Here is a 15,980-nt window from a genome sequence, read left to right as displayed (position 1 = left end):
GGAGATACAGGTAATCTAGAAGCTAGTGGAGTCAGACTGAAAATCAAAGAAAGATACCTTGCAACTAGACCTGCAGGAGACAGGTTATTCATGGGTAGAGCTGAGTCAAAGAGGTCTGGCCTGGCTTTAAGGGCCAAAGACGATCTGAGACTGATGGTGGTGGCACATGCTTCTGGAGAAAGCACAGGTCTGAGTTGAAATGCCTACATTTACACCGACATTCCAATGCCATGGTCATGAAGCTGGGATGGGAATGAGGATGGGGCAAGGGTGTTCAGATGGTAGTCGCATGGGGGTCAGCGCCAACTGAATGCAGCTAAGACAGAGATTATACTGTTTGGACAGAGTCAGCTACTTATCGCTGCTAAGGAACTGCCTATCCCCACCCTCCTGGGCGCCAACATGAGGGTTGGCTCTAAGGTTAGGAATCTGGGCTGCACCTGGCAGGACAACTTCGGTAGTGAAGGCCAGGTTGGTGCCAAGGTCCAGGCAGTTTATTATTCACTGAGACTTCTACGGCAAGCCTTGCCATATATTCCAATTGATGACCATGCCTCAGTGGTGGGTGAACGCCCATTTGGACTACTGCAATATCCAGCGGATGGGAATTCCGGCTAAGCAAGTTCAGAGGCTCCAAAAATCCCAGAATGCAGCCTTCAGATTGGTTTGTCGGCTGGGTAAAACAGCCCATGTCTCTCCATCTCATCATGCCCTACGCTGGCTAGCAGTGGAAGAGCACATTACATTTAAAGTGGTCTGCCTTATCTTCACATGCCTTAACGGACTGGCCCCAGCCTATTTGAGAGACACTATTCGACGTTATCAACCATCTAGATGCCTGTGATCCAGAGATTGTTTACTCTTGACTGTTCACCCCTCAGCCTGCATCTCAAAGGGAGAAAGAAGATTTGCGATCTTCGGTCCAAAACTGTGGAACACTATCCCTAGATAAATCAGGATCCTTGAATCACTCTACCAATTTCGTAGAGTTCTCAAGATGTTTTTGTTTAGATAAAGGTTAATTCCTCATCATAGTTGCTGATCTTGCTGTTGTTCATGCTATGGGCTAATTTTTTCTTCGTCTGAATTTGTTGCTCTAGCTGCGCCGCTATACGGTTTAGTCTGTCATGAGCGCGACATAAATATACAAATACAAATACAAAAAGTGTGGGGCAAGCATTGGATGGTTGAGATAAGGGTGTGGTGGGAAACAGAGATGGAAAGCTAGGGTGTTCAGAATGTAATAATCATGGGTTAGGAGGGGTTGGGGAACCACCAGATGGAGGGGTCTGGAAAAGAAAAAAAGGGATTGTGCTCTGACTGGGAGCGAGGGCTGGAGGCAGTGCATTGCTGCATTGGTGGAATGCTGCTTGGCTTACAGGGAGAATGGACATCACACTTACCTTGCAAAGTGCTGGTCCCAAGTCACCACTATTCCATGCTGCTCCATGAAGCCTGAACCAGGATAATGTTACTGAATTGTGTGAGTGGCAGAACAGGCAGACAGTCGTATGAATGTGCGTAAGCGTACCTCCAATGTTTGTTTGTGGAAAACGTTATATGCAAGTGGGCACAGAAACCCTTCACGGCACCAGAACAGATAGGCAGCCGTGTTGGAGCCCGTGAGCTGACCCCTGGGGCAGGCACTGTCCCTAAATAAGGATCAGGTTGGAGCCCCCATATTTAGTCTGGGCCAGACCTCACCTGGCTCACCCTGCACTATCTGCAACCCTAAAAAACTGTACTGAAACAAATTGCATATGAGCAAGACAAAACCTTGTTTGTGAGTAAAATAAAGAGATGCTAATTTGAATTCCTGCTACCAGGGCGTTATTGCCTCACTTCTGCCCCACCATAACATCTACTGAAATGCACAATGAGTCTAGTGTGTGAAAAGGGGCATGATTTATAAACAGTCTTTTGTTTTTAGGCCCGGAAGTACATTGTTACCAGAGGTAGTCATGGCACTGCAAAAAAGTTTTAAAAATATGAGTTAGATCGGAGCTGTTTTTTACCTCCACCGGGAATTTCCTCTGGTGCTATTTACCTCTATGGTATTCACCTTTGGCCATGCCATGCCATTATTTATAATACAGAATATCACTGTTTCCAATGTTTACCACATTGCAGAATTGGAATATCTGCCGAGCGGGTCATTTACCACTGGTGGTATTTCTAAAGGATTGGCAGCTAAGGAGTTTTGAGAACATCAAAGGCCTATTTCTGTCCCCATTGTGCAAGAGATAATGAGAAAGCAAAGTATTTAACTATGTTTAAGGGGAGAGGGCCCCAATATCTTGTATTTTTTGTTTTTACTTTTAGGAAAGGCTAAAACACCAACTATAAGCCAAAACCATTGCACTGGCGTACAGCTTGGTGGGATATGGGACATGAGGAGGGACACAAAGGTTGTAGATGTTGGTTCGAATTTTTTCACACCCATTGACTGCCCGTAGCTATGCTAATCTATATGACCTTTCTTATCCACCATCTGCCCCTCCCCACCAAAATCACATTCTTCTGGGATCTCTTTGAGACACCCCTATTCAGCACTAACATCAGACTTTGGGCTCTAAGTGCCTCCCAGTGTTGTTACGAAGCAGTCTTCCACGAATTAATGTCTTAATTGGTGCTGTAAATGCACTACTGGATTAATAAAAATGTCTTAACCAAGTCTGCCTTCAACCACTTTATATACACGCAGTGTGTGTGTACTTCATCGAAGTCCTGATTAAAACAAGCATTAGCAAAACCAACCATTTTGGCATGTATATAGGTATTAGAAAGGCATTTACAAGGCACTTATATCATATGCTGTAGTACTTACATAATGTTTCAGCTGCCACCATTAATGAGCGGTTAGTAATATTGTGGCAGTATCTGGCATATGCCTATACCATGTCAACACAAAACCCAAAGCTGTTAGCATTGCCAATGCTTGAAAGCTAATGCATCTGTACTCTTTTGTTTTGCCAGAAAATCACAATGTTATTTGCTGGACACTGGAAATGTAGTAGAGTTTGCCAATTATGTGCCACAATATGAAGGTCAAAGTCGAAGTCTCCACGCTGTCGCAAGTCTCTCCTCCATTGCTGTTGTTAGTGGGAGGACCCACAAAACATTCAAATTTTCAACGGAGCGGAAAGGGAAGTAGGACGCCGAGTAGAGCAGTCCTGCAGTCTCCACGCTGTTGCAGTCTCGCCTCCATTGCTGTTGTTAGTGGGAGGACCCACAAAACATTCGAACTTTCCGCGGAGTGGAACGCGGAGTAGGACGCTGAGTAGAGAAGTCCTGCAGTCCTCGGGTGGCCGAGGTGGCCTGGGTGCCATGGATGAGCCCTCGAGCCCTGTCTCTCCTACTTCCTTTGACAGCGAGCTGAAGCGCTGCCTTCGGAGCAGTGTTATTCCACCAACGCGTCCCAAGAAAACAGCCCCGGCTTCTCCGGTGAAGGAAGGCAAGAATAAAAACAACATACCTGCGGGGGTGTGTCTTCAGCTCGTCTGAGTAACACGAGCTCCCCATTTACTCCGCTTACACTGCCGCATCCTTCGACTTTCAACTCAGAAGCACCTTCGTCTGTGAAGAGCCCGAAAAATGCATGCACCTCGGCAATTTTCTCTGAAGAAGGACTTGGCCACACCCACACATCGCCAGTCGCAGGAGACGATCCTGGTTCAACTGGGGAGCCAGTCAAACATCCAGGGAACTTACCACAAGTTGGTGCTCTTTTGTCCATGCCATCCGTCTCAGCAGCAGTGTCTGTGTTCGAGCGTAGCCTGGTCCGGAGTCCCTCTTCGGTGAGAGGGACTACCGCCGAGGCCATCAGAGGATGACCTGGGGGGGCCCTTTCTCTGGCCCGGCTTGACTCTACAGATCACACAGATAAAGCTGGGTCGCGAGCACCTAAAGCCACTGTAATCGGAAACACAAATGTCAACAACAGTGTACAGGATCCCGGCCCCAGTTCTGACAATTCAGAACGGTCCGGCCTCATAATAATTCAGGCAACGGCTATGATATATGCCGAACCCGTACCTGTCGGCGTCTTGCCCCACTTCGACGGTAACACCAGCGCAGGCGGGACCCATGGTCTCCAATCAACGACTTACCATAGGACAGCGCTGGCCCTATTGGCCACTCCGCCCCCCCCAACTTACTAAAAAGAATACAGCCACCACAGAACATGGTGACCCTTCAAGTCCGGCTCAAGAGTCTTTACCACAAAACAGCCAAAATTCATCCTTTCCGTTGCCAAGGAAAATAACCTACAACAAAAACAAAACTGGAAAAATAAAAGGGGGAAAGGCCAGTGAAAACCAACTATTAAGAGCTGACACTGGCAGTAAAACCAAAGGAAAACATTTCATACCAGCAGATGGCAGAAAACAAAATCAGAATTCAGGCAAGAAAAACGACATAGGGAAACAAGTCCTCCCAAACCCATCGATTTCAAATTCTCTCTTGAACCTCTTTAAAAAACAGCAATGCAAACGCAAAATAAATGTTGAGACTGAACTTTCGGATGCAGAAATCTTGGAGGTCTTGGAAAAAACATTCCCAGCACCAAAGCTAAGGAAAACAATTTAAACACTATGCCTACCACACCAGACCCTATCCAACCTTCTAATACAATCCCCTGCGTCTTGCCAGCAAGTATCTCGCCAGACCACGATCAGTCACCTGAGCTCATGCAACCAGAAACTCCGGACTGGCTGATTTAGCCAAAAATCCCAACATCATCTTCAGACACCCCACATGTTGAAGCTATCGAAGAGGCAACGTGGTCTCTTGGAGGGCAATTCAGCAAAACAACGGCTACTCCAGCACAACAAATCGGGGAACAAGAACGCCAAGAGTCTATTGTGGGGCACTCAATGAGTCCGGAACCATGGGCAAACATCCATCTACAAAGGCCCTATTGAGGCAGTAACTCATTGACATTCCATCCAGCCAATGCGAACTTAAGTTCAAGCAGCAATGAACAGCCACTGACGCCAAGAAGATCAAGGCCAACCCACCAGAAGGCATTCCCACTGGAAATCTCATCTGTTTTTCCTGATTCATCAACGGACCTAAGAGACGCTCCAACAAATAACAGACAACTCATGGACACATCAGGTGACCTCCACAAAGGGTCGCCCAAAAAGAAGCCGGACATGACAACAATAATATCAGCTATCACCATAGCTCTGACACCCTTCTGTAAATTGTATGAAGCCATTAATGACGCCACAAAAGACAACACATCGATCCTAGCAACAATTCAGTCTAAACTCACCTTCATGGAGGGGTGCATAACAGCAGCGGAAGCAAAACAGGGCATTGTCCGTGCCAATTGGGAAGCAAAGCTGGCCTGTTTAGAACTAAAACAGAGCGACATTACTCAAACTATGCACGCTCAAACAATGAAATCAGAGAACGTTTCCCAGACCGATGAATCTATCACCCGGGGAAGTGTGGCCCCACTCTTTAACAAATCCATCACCAGAGAACAACGCAAGGTCATCACACCATAAACTAGCCCCACGAAAAAGAACACAGGGTCTAGTCATGCAAAGAAACAAAACATAGTCTTTCAACTGGCAGGCGCAAAGCAATCAGCCACTGTCAAAACAAAGTCTGTAGGTCCTAACAGACTGGATGAAAAAGAGGAATCAACACTGGCCAAAAAAAAAAAAACGCAAGCAAATGAACCAGAAGAAATACCAGTGTTCATTGACCTCAGCAACTCACCTCGATCACCGGCTGAATTGCAGGCATCAAGTAGCCTGATGGACTTATCGCAACATCTACACTCAGACGAACCTTCCACCAGCTCTCAGGCTAAGAGTAGCCCGAAGACAACCATGGCCGATAGTAACGGCATTCACGCAGGTCCCAGGTAGCCCCAGCCGCAAAAAAAACTCACCTATCAGCCACCAGAAATTAACAGATAATCACCAAGGAAAAAAGCACAGCCAGAAGTCATTGACCCATGAAGTTGAACAGCCACGTACAGGCAGTTCCTCCACTTACGACAAAGCGCCATCCAAAAGGCAGCGGCAGCTTTTGCCAGATGAAAATCCGACAGGAAAACAGTATATAGATCATTCTATCAGCACGGAAAAAACCACTAGGGGAATGCGAGTCTTCAAACTGGAGCAAGTTTCAAGTAAATCTGGCTATATGATCTTAAACAGAAAAACGGTGTTGAAAACCATGAACAAAATCGAGTCCCTGAGATCACTAAATACGGAAGATTTACGCCTAATCGAGCCCTATCACAGAGAACAAAAGGCTAAGGCATTTCTCCACATAAAATCTCGGGCCCTGCAGGTAATCCCTGTGGAAGCCTACAAGGTGCTTAAGCAAGCCGGGCTCCTGTTAACTAAACTCGGAAATCCTCAGACCGAACCACGAAATAGACATCAAGATGAAGGGCGGGCCCATAAAACGCATTACATTTAAAAAAAAACCCAAGACCTTTACAACAACAGTCATAGCATAAAGAACTCCGTTCGAGAACCTCACCACCCTAGACCCCACATGGCTTATTCAGAAAGACACTTCTCTTCCAACAGCAACGACACCTGGATGAAGGCTTCTTCAAGATTTGTCACACAAAAATTTGACAAGACAGACCACCATTTTAGTTCACTACACGACATACCATCGACTGGAAAGTCTGAGGGTCATATCACCCGAACCAGAGCAAAACTCCACAAGCAAGAAGAAACCAGATCTCCGAAAGGGCCGTGGCAATGGCTAAAGACAGCCGTAAAGGGGAAGTCACGCAGATAGCAATCACAACTGGTGTCGAACTGGACCTCGGTCCCACTTACACCAGACCAAGAAGCAACCGTGACAAATACTCTGTCAATGGCCTCATGGAACACTCGAGGCCACACGCATCTTACCAACCAAAATAACCAGGACCTGGGGGGCACGACATCATATGCTTCCAGGAAACCTGGTTAACAGAGAACCCTACTTTGGATGGACACGCGATTGAACTTTCTGCGGCCACAGGCGCATATTCGGATGCCTGTCCTCAGGCCTCCTTCTCGCAACAGGGCTTGGCTCTGGTATAAAGGTTTCCAAAAAACTAATAGACTCATACGGGATGCTTGCGGTCCTCACCACATGGACGCACCAGGACATAAGGACCAAAAAATCACATATGTCCCAATTAGCCATCATAAATCTCTACTGGAACCCCCAGAAAACTTCAACTACAATTTTCTGCAACCAAGTATCTGACGCCATCGACAACATCCGAGTGGACACAAATACAAACCATATAATAATATGTGGAGATCTGAACGCAAAATGTGATCCGGGAAATACTGACCGGACTAAAGCCAATCAAAAATTCTCGCCGGAAGAAAGAGGAACCGCATGGATGTCCTTGATGAACTCACGGAACTTCCACAACGTGGCATGGCTGAAACCCTGGGAGAAGATCATCCCAACGTGGGAGCGTGTAAACTCCAAGGCAACTCTTGACAATTTTTTCGTATCGCACAGCCTACTGTCTCTCATCGAATTGTTCAAAGTAATCCGGACTACAGAAAGCGACCACAACCTGCTCTCCATGACGTGGACGTCAGCACATCCAGAGGGTAAACTATTTCTTCATCACTGGAGGCAAACAACCAGCAAACCAGACTCTGCCTAACTGCTGCTAACATCAAGGCCATCACAGACAAATATGAAAGAATTATGGTAAACGAACCGAAAGAAACAGAACAACCTGACTCCCTCCCGTTTCTACTGAAATACAAGGTTGAACCAAAGGAAAGCAAGGGAACATGCAGAAAGCACAACCATGAGTTTGATCGACCTCTGGTGGAAAGAAGAAAGATCCTGAGGAAAGCAAAAAGAAAAGCAAAGATCGAGAATTCTGAATCCTCTTGGCGAGAATGCCAAATTGAAGTGAACAACTACAAATCATGGTTACACAACCACAGGTGTTCAATGTATCAAAATGACGTAGAGACCATGTTCAGAACATTGAGCACCAAAAAATGTAGTGATTTTTGGGCACTCATCAAGTATATAGGCAAGATTCAAGAAAACCAACTGGCCAACTCTGTCACTGAAGAAAATTGGATACATTTTTTTTAAATGTTATTCGCAGTGCCCTTGGCTGAAACTCCAACACCAGCACAGATGAGTAGCAGCTCATGGATCAACCTATCCGCAGAAGACGATATCAGGGACGTCATCAAACAGCTAAAATCCTCTAGAGCCCCAGGCCCAGACGGTCTTTCCAACATTGACCTCAAACAAAACCTGGGAGATTGGACAAGATTTATCAGCATCCTATTCCGACACTGCGGTTCATTAAAAGCAATCCCGACTTCGTGGTCCAATTCAGTAATAGTTCCACTCTTTAAACATGGCAACAGGGAAGAGCCAATGAACTATCGCCCAATAGCGTTGCTGGACATCATTGTTAAAGTCTTGGCAACATTACTACTCAAGCGTTTCCAATCCTGGGCAAAGTCATTGCCAGCAAATGATCCATTCCAGATGGGCTTCCTAAAAAACGGTGGAAAATCTGTAAACATCCTGATGCTGAACTTAATAAAATCTAAAGTCAAGCCAGGGGCCCCAACAGTGTTTCTGGCCTTCATAGATCTTTCGCAGGCCTTTGACAGAGTGGACAGGCGCATTCTTTGGTCTAAACTAGAAAACTGGAAGTGCCTGCGTGAAATACTGGATCCAATCATGGCACTTTATACCATGACCAAACTCCGGGTACGATTACACAACCAAGGCCTGTTGTCAAAAGAGATCCCGTCAGAGCGTGGGTTCAAACAGGGTTGCCCGTTAGCCCCGGCACTTTTCATCAGCTTCTTGGGCAACTTCAAGGATACAGAATCATCAATTTGAGCTTTCCCTCCAAAAATAGGAAACATCAATGTGTCCCGTCTACTCTACGCTGATGATCTAATCCTGTTAGATCAGACTGAAATTGGCTTACAGCGACAACTTACAAACCTGGTGCAGTATATGGCCACAAATAATTTAGAAATCACCAAACTAAAAACCAAAATCATGATCCTCGAAAAAGGTTGTTCGAACAGCAGACGCAACAGAGGTTGGTACCTGGAAAACACCAAGATCAAAGTAGTTACCCATTTTAAATACTTGGGCGTAATGATTGATAGCTCAGCGCAGGAGTCAGCAATGCAAAAATATCTGTGGGGAAACACCAGGAACCTTGCGGCTCAGATGAGAGCAATTGACAAACAATACGGGAAATTCTCGCTGGTTTCAGTTATCCAATTCTACAAAGGTAAAGATGTCCCAGCCATAACCTATGGTATGGGAGCAACACTTACCATGCCAAGTACAATCCGGCCTAAATTGGAAGGGTTACTGTGGAGGTCAGTCTTTGGCCTCCCAAACTCGGTCTCCATCGCAACCATCAGGCGTGACCTGGGCCTGTTGTCCCTATTATCAACAGTCAAACAAAGTGCAATGCAACTCTTTAGAAGAACCCTTCTTCCAGACACACTCCAAATCTACAAGATCATTGGAACAGAGCTCATCTCCGGACATACCAAGATTTTAACAACCTGGGCCAAGAAAGAGCAAACAAAACTAGAAGATCTAGCATGTACCGAAGAAGATCTTGTAAAGAATCCACAGAGAATAAAATATAAAATGGAACTACAGGACTGTTGACAAAGCCTAGGCAAACAAACTAACTAAACATCTGCCCCCGAGCTTCAACAAACTCAAAGTTCCACTGCCATACTGTTTTAAATTCCCAGACAAAGGCCTCATGAAGATCTTTTTGAGAGCACTCCTGAACTTACTTCTGACGCGTGAAATGCTCTCCATCAGACTGCAGTCCAGGTCCAAGGAATGAAGACCATGTGCTACACCTGAAGAATCTGAAAATTTAAGACACTTGTTGCTGCACTGCAAAGCACTGATTCAAGAAAGGGCAGCCTACTTGTCACTGCTTGGGATGGACTCCTCAATCTTAGAAGAAGATCTCTGGTGGAACAGACTATTGTCCGGAGAAAACGCCAAATGGATTAACAGTGCAGCAAAACTATTCAGCATTGCTTTCAAAAAGATCAACTCTCACGCTGAACAAGGGATCTGATGATCGTTAAGTACATGAAACTCTTTGTCTACAGAGAACTATAATTTTAGGATCTTTTATTTAGGAGACCAAACCTTTGAAAAATGTGTGAGAGACAGGCCTAAAATTCTGTATCTGTCCACCTCAGTATTTGCTTTATACTTATAGCATTCATTACCAGTAAGGGTACAAACATTTGTTTACATAGAGAGAAATATAACGACCAGTTCCTCCTTGTAAAAATCACAATGTGATTACACACAAGTTGCAAAAAAAGAAAAAAAAGAAGGTCAAAGCAAAGATACCAATTGGAGCAAATATTAAAATACTACATGAGTCATGAGGAAATGAGTTTGTGAAAATAGTTGCATGTCACTAGGGAAGGAAGCATTTGATGTGTCACCATGTTCTGTAATCGTCAAAGACCAGAAGATAAACACGGATATTTTGGAGGTCAGACCAACAAGACTTTGCTGGATTGCACCGCTCACATTGTGCGCCCCTTTGAAACTTGGCTGGTCCTGCTCCAGTCCATCGCTTTGTGCATATTCATGACGTCATGGCTCTCATAGACAGCAATACTGACATAACTCTGAATCTGAGAAACCACATACAGGTGCATGGAAACAGAGAGTAGAAGGCTGTGGGTGACTGGCATGCACAATGGCTAGGTTGCTTTACCTGTTGACTGATTAGGTAATCAGCCTTCAAAAGTGTAAAAATAATCCTAAATTTATTGATGGAAGACTGACGTAGACTGTTATTGAGCACTGTTCGTTCAATTTTTGCCCAGGTCCTCTGGTCTGTTGGCCAAGAAGAGAGATTCTTCACTGCCACATTTGATCACATGATGTTTAAAATGTTCGATAAGGTATAGAGACTGATTGCCGCCTAGCAATATTTGATACGCCTTTCTAAGGTGTTTGACAGTTAGGCTGAATCTTAATATAATGTTTTATGTTCAAATTTACCATTTTGTCAGAAGATGATTTTTGCAGATTTTTTAAGTCGCTTTTAAAGCATCAAAATCTCAAAATAAATGTTACTATGAATTTGTATATCACTGATATCCCATGATGTGGTCTCATAGCACTATTGGATTGTCTGGCGGTTTAAGGCTGCATCCTGGGTGATAGGATAGAAGGGTGCATTCTTAGAATGAATCTTATGTGGCGAGACAAACTGCCCTTTACAAGGAGGCAGACTAAGTCTTTTCTTCCTTTCAATAACAATGAGAAATATTCTACAGCACGATGGGTGGAATAAAGGGGCAGGAACGGGAGTTGAAGGTGGGTATATGGGAGAAGGAAGGAGGAATTCTGAAGGCACTACCCTGCTGGCAGCCGAGGAAAAACCACAGTGCCGGAGATGCTGAGAGGAGGAGATGTGGTTGAAGGACTGACATGGCCAGGAAGTTGATGCTCGACCCAGAAGTGATGAGCAGTGGGGAGGATGAGACAGGATGTAAAGGTACCAGAAATTGCAAAGCCCTGCAAACACCTTGCCGTAGAACACCCTGGAGTGGTGGAATGAGAAGATCTCAATGCTACAAAGGAGAACCCCGGGATACACAAATATAAATATAAGTGTGACCTCTGACCCAAACCAGGACTCAAAGAAATAGCCACAATAAAATATGGGTCAAATATAAGTGGATTACTCAGTGTCAAAATATCACACGTTTCTCAACACATCATAATATCATAAAACAGTTGAATTAATGGTTTAAAAACAAATGTATTTTTGGACCGTACATTAGCACACTAACTCACACATTACTTCCAAAAAACAATCACAAAATCTTAGCCAAATTTGCAAGAGCAACTGTGCAAAAAACATCAATTCACATACATCTTCCTCCTGCTTAGGTCATCAATTATAGCATCTTGATCTTGTATGTCACGTCAATTCTACATAGATCAAATTAGTAACTTTATTTTCCAATTTAGAAATCAATCCGTCAAGATTGGACTCGTGGTACATAGAACACTTTATGACCTTGTGCTCAACATGTTTCTGTTCTTATGCAAGTATCTTGCTGAACATTTCTCAGGAGCTATGATCTTAGTCACCAGACAAAAAAAGTGCATATCATTTCTGTAAACAAGTACTCTGTGTTCAGTTTGACTTTCCCTTGAGAACATGGGTGCAGAGACATTCTGCCACCCCTTATCCCTTGAGACAAACCCATTTACCTCAACAGGAGTTCACCCAGATTCACAATTGGATTTCTAGTTAATAGCAACTCATAAGGTGCTCTGAAAACGTAACCTACAGAAATACACCAAAGAAATGTTCATTCAGAATCCGCATCAGCCTTTCGCCCATGAAAAACAGCACCCATCTTGTAAACTATCACAGTTTAGTGTCATTGAACTCACCCTTAAAGGTATCTTTATTATAAGAACATCATTCTCATTCAGGAGAATTAATCTCTCTACCTGTGTTTTCTCTCTATTTCCTCATATAAACGGTGATCTGAAGAAGTCACCTACAAAAATAAACAGACAGATGTGCATTCAGATCCCACACCTGCCATTAATCCACTGGAAACAGCACCCACCATGTATCACTAAGCAATTTAATATCATAAAAGTCACACTTTGGGGTGTCTTTATTTTGAGAACCACCACTCTAGTTTCGAGTGTCTCCACAACCATTAATCTGGCTTCAGAGCAGCCAGAGGCATGGAACCTGCTCTCCTGAGCACTCACTCTCGAATATTGATTCTAACTCCCCCTCTGTTCCCATCCTCCTTGATCTATCCTCTGCCTTCGACACCGTCAATCACTCCGCCCTCATAAATCGGTTTTGTGATACTCTAGGCATCACTGACCGGGCACTGGATTGGTTGACCTCCTTCCTCTCCGACTGGCCCTGACAAGTTCAATTAGGCCTGTTCCTCTACTCAATCTGACTCTCCACCTGTGGCGTCCCCCAGGGTTCAATCCTCTCACCGTGGCTCTTCAATATCTATCTTGCCCCTCTTGCTCATCTGATCTCCACCTTCTCGCCTCATTTTCAATGCTACGCTGATGACACTCAGCTCTCCTTGAAGTTCCCCTCCTCTTTCTCCTCTCCTTCCTCTCTCATTCCAAACTGTTTCACTGTTATTCGGGCACGGTGAGCCTGTAGTGATCTCTGCCTTAATGCCAGTAAGTCTCAGATCCTTCTCATTGGGACGCCTGTCCCCTCTTTCCCTCCTACTCTCTAGCTGCCCTACTTGGGACCTCACACCTCACTCTCTTGTGAGGCAAAAAACCTGGGTATCATCTTTGACTCTTTTCTCTCCTTCTCACCTCACATCACTGACCTTCTCAAGAAATCCCACTTTCAGCTTCATCTCCTCAGAGGCATTTTCCCTTTTCTCGCCTTCCCCCAGAAACTCAACATCTTCAGAGCTCTGGTTCTCTCTAGGCTTGACTACTGCAACAGCCTTTTCCTTAATCTGCCTCTTTCCTCCCTCTGCCCTCTTCAACTAATCCAGAATAGGACTGTCAGACTTACCCTTGGCCTCAAGCCTGGGGACTCCATCGCTCCCACCTGAAAATCATTCCACTAGCACCCAGTGACTGCCAGGATCACATTCAAGACCCTCTGAATCACCCATAAGACTTTCTAAAGGTTTGGGACCACACTACACGCAACTCTCTCTCCCTAAATACCTTCCTGCTAGAATTCTCTAGTCTTCTAGCTCTAACTCTCTGCAAGTCAGACGCCTCACCAACAGAGAGTGGGGGGTAGATCTCTCTCTTCGGCAGGATCCTATCTCTGGAATGGCCTTCCTGCCCCTCTCCATCTTGAGCCGGATCTCCTTAAATTCTGGAAGCTTCTCAAGACCTTCCTTTTCTCCTCTTTTTTCCCCCTCTCACTTGCCTGTTAATTCCACCTGTCTCTATGCCTGGTGGCGTGTATCCCTCATGAACTGTATTGGAGCAGGCCCTCCTTAAACCAGTCTCCCCCCTACCCTTACAGCACTTGCCCTCGGGCACCCTTCCCGACTAGCCTACTGTATCTTGTCCACATCCCCTCCCTCGCACTAGTTGACCCCTATCCCCTTCCTGAGCACTTGGCCTCCTGACCAACCATAGCACTTCACCATCCCCTGTCCCCCTCCCCTGCCTGCACTTCTCCCTCTTCCCTGCTCCCCCTCACTTCCTGTCATTGCACTTGCAAGTCTGAATGGCACAAGGCCTAGTAGGACTGTTCACTGTTTTTCTCTCCTATATCCCCCGTTGTCTTGTGGCACCTGGAAACTCTTTTTGATGTATAGGGGGCATGCAAATGCCCAATGAATAAATAAATAAATAAATAAATAAAATCTCTCCATTCTTATTTCCTTTCAATTTCCATGTGTAAACTGCCTCTTCTCAGTTATTTTAGAGCTACAACAGATCAGAAACTTAAATTTAAACGTAAAAAGAGGGGGGAGCATGGATTACTAGTTAAAATTGCAATCTGCTGCCTTTTATAGTCGCAAGCGGATCCCTATATCAGAAACCCCACTCTCTTACAACTCACCTAAGCATACATTCTTTATGCGTTTTCAACAGGCCGCATCTCCACTTTACTAAGTACGTATTTGCTCGCTTCGGCTGGTGAATGCGTTTTAAACAGGAGCCCACTCCGCAGTGTTATCGGGCCATTGATGTGATTAAACTATCACGTGACTAGTCTCAATAAGACTAGTCTAAATACAGTGGCCATTTTATAAATATGTGTGCTGAGCAGAATAAATCCCGATATCAATGATCTATTAATGGATGTGCCTACCCTACTGCTGCAAGGCAAAAGTTCTTTGGATATTCAAAGACATGCTCATGCTTCATCTGTAAGGGGCTTCCATGACCAGTTACGTACTTCAACTTTGTAGGTGCCTACTGAGAAGTTATCTTAATTAGTGCCACTCTACTTCCTCATTCAGACTGTGCGTATCACCCTGGTTCAAATAGATGTGCCCCTGTTCTCTCCTAAATAGGTTAACATCCTTCTCCCTTTTGTCTACACCTTGAATCTTCTGCACCACTGTCTAATAGAATTCCTTACACCGTGTTGTTTTTCGATGAAGTGTTTTACCATGGGTGCTTGTTCTATTTTCTTCTTTATAAGATATGTGGTTCAAATATTAGAGTAGAGTTTTTATTTTTTGATTGGTTTTAACTTGGGTATCTCAGACCACAGAGACAACTGATCATATACACAACATGTTCTGAATCAAAATTAGTGAACATATGCTGTGTCCATTTATTTTTAAAACAATGTCTATTTCTTTGCTTTTCATAGTGAGCTTACGTACACTGCAGTTCCCACATGGGTGTTGTCCTGATGTTGGGCTTATACCTCCCATATCGTGGAGTGGCCAAGACTTTGCTTCTTCCTTTTTAAGAACACTTTTATTTACTACAGTGACTATGGTGGTACTTTTTTTTATAGGCAAAGATCGCTCTTTACACTCTCGTCCCAGCTTTTTGGAAAGCTTGCCAGTGTTTGCAAATAATATTCTTGATTTTAAGACTCAAGTTGGTAAAAGTAGAGACATAGACCAGTCGATTCTCTTCCTTCTCTCTTGGGATGTCCAAAAGGGCATCCCTACGATTATTGCAGTCTTTTTTAGCTGCCCTTTTGACCAGACGTTTAGAGTAGCCTCTTTCCCTTAATGTTGTGGAGAAAATATTTGCTTCCCTTTCAAAAGAAATGTTTTGAGCTGCTATTTCTTTTGAGGTATACAAACTGGCCAAAAGGGAGTTTGTCCCTAAGATGTTTGACATGATGACTAGAGTATTCCAACAGATACTTTTTGTATATCAATATGTGAGAAAGTTTCACTAGGAGATTTACTTTGTGGTGATGCAATGTAATATCTAAAAAATGGATCTCCTCTTTATTCATTGTCATG

Source organism: Ambystoma mexicanum, chromosome 5p (genome assembly GCF_040938575.1).
Source record: "Ambystoma mexicanum isolate Mex_15411 chromosome 5p, UKY_AmexF1_1, whole genome shotgun sequence".
Classification (NCBI taxonomy): domain Eukaryota; kingdom Metazoa; phylum Chordata; class Amphibia; order Caudata; family Ambystomatidae; genus Ambystoma; species Ambystoma mexicanum.
Note: the sequence above shows the minus strand (reverse complement) of the source record.